The sequence below is a fragment of the Melospiza georgiana genome, chromosome 2 (genome assembly GCF_028018845.1).
Source record: "Melospiza georgiana isolate bMelGeo1 chromosome 2, bMelGeo1.pri, whole genome shotgun sequence".
Classification (NCBI taxonomy): domain Eukaryota; kingdom Metazoa; phylum Chordata; class Aves; order Passeriformes; family Passerellidae; genus Melospiza; species Melospiza georgiana.
In genome coordinates, this window is record NC_080431.1 from 83247606 (window position 1) to 83254418 (window position 6813).

Here is a 6813-nt window from a genome sequence, read left to right on the forward strand (position 1 = left end):
CCTTGATACCCTTCTGAATAAAAAACCAAACCCCCAATGTTATTTCGGAGCAGCTCTCGTTCCCGTCACTCCTGCTCCCCCTCCCGCGCTGCCCAGCGGGATGAGCCCAAACACAGAGCAGTTTGTTTCACACGCCGTGGGCAGGCATGACACCGCCGGCAGAGCATTCACAGCAGCACGGAGTCTCTCGCACCCACAGCGCACGGCTCCTTGCAGGGCGAGGCTAGGCAGCAAAGCGCTGCTGCGCCCACGGCCCTGGCCAGCACCGAGCGCCTTCTCCCGGGATGCCGAGACCGCGGACCCGCCGCCCCCGCAGCCTCACGGCGGGCAGGCTGAGCCCGGCCGGCAGGGGGGAGGCCCCCGCCCGCCTTCCACCATCGCCCAGGCACGGGAACCAGCGCGCAGCGCGGAAAGCGCCGGGCAGGGCAGGGCAGCGGGACGCGGCGGGCTGGCCCCGCAGCGGGCACCGCCGGGGCCCTCAGCAGCACCGCCCGGCCGGGCACGGACCCTGCGGCCAGGCGCGGGAGCCGGAGGCTGCCACACCGCCGCTCCCGCCGCCCCAGCACCGGGGTCCCGGCGGCGGGAGGGCGTGGTGGGGGCAGCGGCATCGCCCCCCGCACCGCGGCCGGCCCCGCACAGACCGACGGGCGGATGGACGGACTCACCTCCCTCCCGCGGGCGTCCCATGCTGCTGCCGGCACCGACCCGACCCTCCGCCGCCGCGCCGCTCCCCGCCACCTTTCCCGGCGGCGGCCGCCGTCGCTGCTGCCGCTTTCCGCTTCCGGTGCCCGGCACCGCCCCGCAGCCCGTCCCTCCCCCGCCGGAGCCACCGCCCCCGGGCGAGGCTCGCCTGCCCTGGCAGCGGCCGCCCTCACGGTACCTGAGGCTCCGGCAGCGTAATCCCTCGGAGCCGGGCCCTGCTGCAGCCGCACCTGGTGGGGCTGTGTGGGACCCGCTACTCAGCCCCGAGGCCTCATTTGAGGCTTGAAGCTCTCCCCGTAGTTCAGCCTCCTCCGCACCTCGGGCGTACAAACGCTCCTTCACATCTCCTGCCGCTGCTTTCTCCATCGCCACCCTCCTTGCTCCCGGTGCCCGGCCCGTGAGCCCCGCAGCTCTTCCAAGGCTCTGCAGCTCTCCTCCACCCAGCCAAGCTCCTCGCCTGTCCTATGCTGTCACCTTCTCTTCCAAGAGAAAGATCGGTCCCTTGGAGCTATCCCATCCCAGACTACCGTGTCCCTGGGTTTCCTCTAAGGCTGAGTGTATTCCCAGGCACTCTAATGCCTCGCTTTGGGGATGGCTCGGTCTGTTCCTCCACCCAAAGCCTGCAGCCGCAGCGCCCTTTGCCCCTGGTCACCAGAGGACTGCCATGAGGAAGGGCCTCCTGCCGCCCAGGGAGAAGGGCCTGCTTTGCCTGAAGCCTGCCTAGGGCACCAAATTCCTGGCACCACTTGCTCCGGGCAGGTGGGAAGGAAACAGGAGAGTCCTGTGTTAGCACAAGTCATTTTTTCTACATGTAAATGTTGCTCCTATTTCATTTTACTTTTGGGTTTTTTACCCTTTAAAAATATTTAAGTTTTCAGGACATACAACAAGCTAACAACTGGAAATGTATGAAGAAAATCTAGACCTCCTAGATACCAGTCCTGCACTTTGAACTGCTCAGGTATGACCTAGGCAACAAATGGAACAAATGCAGTAGAAACTGAAGTTATTCTTACTAGAGAATGTATGTTTTGCCTTATTGTGGCTTCTGTAGATGGCATCTATTATTTTTTCCCTCCACTTTGCCTTCCTTCCCTTTTCCCAACATAATGCCACAGTTTTATTTGTGGTGCTTGCCCCCTACTCAAACACCCATAGCCCACAGAATGACTTCACAATGAAACAGTCAACCAGGAATGACAAGAAACCTTTCCATACCACTCTGATTTGGTAGTTACATTACCTCCTATTTTGCATGGCATACCTGCCTACCCAACCCTGTGACTGACTGGAAGAGTCTGATATCCACTGATAGGCTCCATCTTGTATTATGCATCAACATGTGTCTGAACTTGCCCAAGGCCTGAGTACTCTGCTGCATTCCAGGGACTGTCTCTGCCCTGAAAAGCATCTGACACCCTGCTGAAAGCCTGCCACAGTCTCACTGCCTGCTGAGGGCTCTCCACGGCTCATGGGCTTGCTCATTTTGTCACATTTCACCCTGCTCAGAGGTGGGTGAAACGTGACAAAAGACAACAGGCTTGAGCTTAAGCAGGACACCCATCTGGGCAAGGGGGAGACTCAATCCAAGGAGCAAGGTTTTACCTGTGCCATGTGGGGGAGATACTGCCCTGCCTGAAAGGCTATGGAAACTCAGGGGAAAACATCAACAAGGGAAAGAGACCTTTACCAAAGGTCTTTAACTAGACATCTTTAAAAGCAACAAAGAAACTGTGCTAAATCTATTTCTTTTCCTACCATGTTGCCCCAGCAGCTGCTCAAGAAGGTTTAGAGGATTTCTCAATGCTTGTTTCATGGTTTAGAGCAGCAGGACTTGTTGGAGTACCCCACAGAAAGGAGACTGCTAAGAGAAATAAGCTAGGGGTGTACACAAACCTCAGTGAGAACCAGCACCCATGCCCTGCCCAGACCTGGTGCAGATACCTCTTGGACCCAGCAGTGAAGCCCCTCACTCCTAACAAGGTCAAGGTGTTACACAGAAGACTGGCAAAGGAGGAATACACTGAAGATGGGCTCAGGGACAGATTCTGAGATATTGCTACATGTTTATCTCTCATCATCTGTTTAAACCTCTGAGACACGCGGAAATGTTTCGTCTGAGTCAAGCTACCTGTGTAGAAGGGTCATAGTTCAGAAATGTGTGAAGTGCTCTGCTCCTGTACACTACTGAATAGGTAAATTTAGAGTTGATTAGGGTTTTCTTTAAGGTACCTGAATGGGTCTTATAGATTCACAGGAGAATTGTTTCAGTTGCAGTGGACCTCTGGAGGTCCAGTCTTTCCAGTCAGAACAGGGTCAGCTAGAGCAGGTTGCTCGGGGCTGTGCCAGGCAGGGTTTTGAACATCTCCAAAGACAAAGAGTCCACAAGCTCCCTGGGCAACCTGTTCCAGTGTTTAACACATGAATAGTAAAAATTGGGTTTTTCTCACATTTAAATGTAATTTCATGCATCTCAGTTGGCACCTCTTCCCTCCTTTCCTTTCACTTGGTCCCACTGAGAAGAGTCTGGCTCCACTTTTTTATTCCCTTCCAACTGATATTTATACATATTGATACACATTTACACACATCAACTACATTCTGAAGCCTCTTCTCAAAGCTAAGAAATCCCAGCTCCTGGTGTGTCAGATGTGCCAGTCCCTGAATCATGTTAGTGGACTCCAGTATGTCCACGTCAAACAAAGCTGGTCTCTGGTCCAGAGCGTGCTTGTAATGCAAAACACTTACACTGTTCCATTCTCCTCTGCTTTGGTCTTTTCCTGTTGCTGCTGGAACAGTGGCCAGGAGATATTTTAGGAAGGATTTGTAAGTGGTCAAGTATATGGTTTGGCCCCGCTTTACGGCATGATCCTCAGATGCACACACAGATAGGTGAGGAGCTAGGGCACACATATGAAGCCAGGCCTAAATTGTTTCATGAAGTGGCACACAAGAAAGGGAGATGATTTCAGATTCTTCATCTGTTTCCACAGCAGACTTGAGATCATTTTATGAGATCATAAATACCTTTGATTTGCTCCAAATTTGTCTCTCTTCTATGGAAAAAAAAAGCAATCCTTATAACGTGAATGTCAATGCTGCAACCTCAAATTCACTGGAAGCAGCAAAGAAATTATGCCCTGTACTTATTTCAGCAAGTTAAATAATTATTTTCTGCTTAAGCCACCAAAACCAAAGCCTTTTTCAGGTTTTACAAAAAGCAACTTCTCTCTTTCCTAAACTCTCTGTTGATTTGCTTTTTTCAACAGCAACATGATTAGCATTCTCATTTCATACAGCTCCTTGAGGGGGTTGTTTCTATCCTTAGCTTTGAAGAAACACACAGGAAAATGTTACAAGTGCAAGCAGGAACATTCTCTTCCTGCCTGAAACGTGAGGATCCAGACAGTTCCTGTCTTCATCACATTTTCTGAAGGTTCTACATGCCTTCCCGCCAATGCAGTACCATCTGACCAGGGCCAAGATGGGTTAATGGTGTGGTACAACATGAACTACACATACTTGCAGGACATTCAAAATGATATAGACATCTGCATTCTAGAGAAGACACTCATATGTAATTCTATTAATCCATCTACTGCATTCCTCAGGCTTGGACTTTTCACTGTGAAAAGAATGAGTTGGACAAAAAAACACAGAGAGATGAGGCACTTTCTAAAATGGGGATATTATCCATTCTTATGGCAAATCCTTTAGGGTTTTGAATCATTCTGTCTTACACTTTGATTTGCTGATCACAGTGCATCAGCAACCTGCTATTCACTGAAATCATCTGGATAAAGGTCTACATTCTCTCTTCCAGGGTCATATACTGTAAAGCAATGGGAGTTTTCACACAACTTGACATGTATGTTACATTTTAAGTCGTCTCTCAGCTCAAAAGTTTGCTTTTCTTTTTCCTCCAGGACCTTGGTTTCACTTATTTTTAAATTAATCACTCTCCTTATCCTTATATTTTTCTATTTTTGTGGGTCAGATTCTGCTCTGTTTGGTGATACACACAAACACCATTTTTGTTAAGATACTGAGGTTGGATTCAGTGTAGATTTCTTCCATCACCTTGGAAACCAGTCGTCTTCTTTCCTCAAAATCCAGGCTCCACCTTCCCCAACACACAGTGACATATCCAGATAATTTTTGTCTCTGACAAAATTCAGTGACAAAATCACGTGTCTACATTTGTCCATAAAACCTGATCGATTTCTGTGCTTGGTATTGCTTTTACTACTTCCTGAATAGAAGGGAAAGATCATTCTCAAGTTACAGGCCACTAAAGAGAAAATTTGTGTTGCATAATGCCCTGAGAACCAGAGGCAATGCTTTGTCAAGAAACACAAGCGTGAGCTGAGCCAGCACAAGTATAAACGTCACTCTGAATTCAGCCTGCTTTTATATAGCATCAGCCGGAGCCTCCAGCACGGGGTGCAAAGTTTTTTCCTGAGAGTGGATGTCACTTCAGAGGTCCTATCTGATGAAACTGCTCGTACAGCCAATCTGAGCTGTGCAAGATTGTGCTCTCAGCTGCTGACCTCACTCCAGCAGCTCACATCCAAAGTTGAACTAAACGTGCAATGGCAGAAATGCACAAGATCCCACTTTTCAGCTCTTCTGCTGCAAAAAATCTTGTTTGGAAGAACAGAGAGAGAGAGGCCAGAGGGACATGACTACAAAAGAACTCCCTCCTTCCCTTTTGGAGTGGTTGCTCTTTAGAAAGGGAAAATGCATAGTACTGCACAGCTGAAGAAGCAGCATGACACATTTATTTTGTATAGCAATTTGTATAAAAGCTGCTAAGCCCTTTATGGAATTATCTGAAATACATGATTTCTGCCCAAATAAAGAGAAATGGTGGTGGGTAGCAACACTAGAAAAACTTCCCTTTACTGAGATTCTGCAAAACCCAATTCAGGATTCAATTGAAATCTCACTTCCATTTCAAAGCAGACAGGTAGATCTTTTCTTTGGGTTCAGTAGATTTAAAGAATACTTAAGAACATTGTTTAAAAAAAAAAGAAAGCAAAAAACCCACAACAAAGTCCCCACACTCCAGAAGCATTTCCTAAGTATATTTAAAGGGAACAAAATGAGGTAATTTCATCTGTACAGTTGAAAAGGACAGGAGAGGACAAGAACCTGATTTATTTACTTGCCCCTGAGTTAGAGGGCTAGAATCTGTTACATACCATGCCTTTTGCTGTGTGTTACAGGTACCCCTCAGCTCCCTGTGGGCCTTAAGGGCTAAGGGACATTAACAGCCAGCCCTCCTCTCCCCTGTAACTCCAGTCAGCCATAGCAGGGTGGGGGGCACAGCACATGGGCTGAAACAAAGGAAGGCATGAGGCCTCAAAAAGGAATGGCTGGCCATAGTGGGGGCAGATACACTCATTCAGTCTGCTCTGGGGGACCCAGCCACAGAACAAATCCTCTGTTCACGTGCAACTGCTGGCCAGAGAACCCGTAAGTGTGCGTGAAGCTGAGGAACAAGACTGCACACACTGGACTACTTGGGAACTAAAGCTTTTAACAAAGGGCAGTAAACATGCAGGAAAAAGAATAGGTGGAGGAACAGAGCCTTGAGTCTGCAGACTGAAATGATGTGTTCAGTCAAGCTGCCAAAGAAAAAAGCGTAATTGGTGTTTTAATTCTGGGAAAGAGGGAGCGTTTTTTCCAGGCTGGAGAAGCACTGTGAGCTGCTGCAGCTGATTAACAGTGCCACCAGCCGGCCTGCTGGAAGAGGGCCAGTTTGAGAGACGGGAAAACAAGGTACATCCACCCACCACCTCTCACCCCTCCAAACCCTCACAGTCGGACTCTGATCCTGCAGGCACTCTGCCAAATGCAGAGGGGGCTGTTCCTGGGAACAGCTGCAAGAAAGGTCTTACCCAGAGAGGTGCTGTGCAGCATTGGCTGCCCTCAGCTCCAGCAGGGTCAGAGGAGGTAATGAATCCCATGGGCTTCTTTGGTACAGCCAAGAGTGAAGGACAGAGTATCCAGCTCAGGAGGGCTTCTCCTCGTGTGAAGCACACCAGGCAGCATGATGAACCATGGCACGCCTGGAATTATTAAACAAGCAGATGGGGCCACAGGGGC

The 6813-nt window shown here is 49.7% G+C and overlaps 1 protein-coding gene across 1 annotated transcript in view; it reads right to left on the reverse strand.

Moving 5' to 3' along the window:
• VANGL1 (VANGL planar cell polarity protein 1) overlaps positions 1 to 733 on the reverse strand; it is a 42955-nt gene extending 42222 nt beyond the window's left edge. Inside the window, exon 1 of the mRNA XM_058018646.1 lies at positions 666 to 733. The gene's annotated coding sequence lies outside the window, so the exon portion shown is untranslated. The remainder of the gene's footprint in view (positions 1 to 665) is intronic.
• Positions 734 to 6813: the final 6080 nt, after the last annotated feature.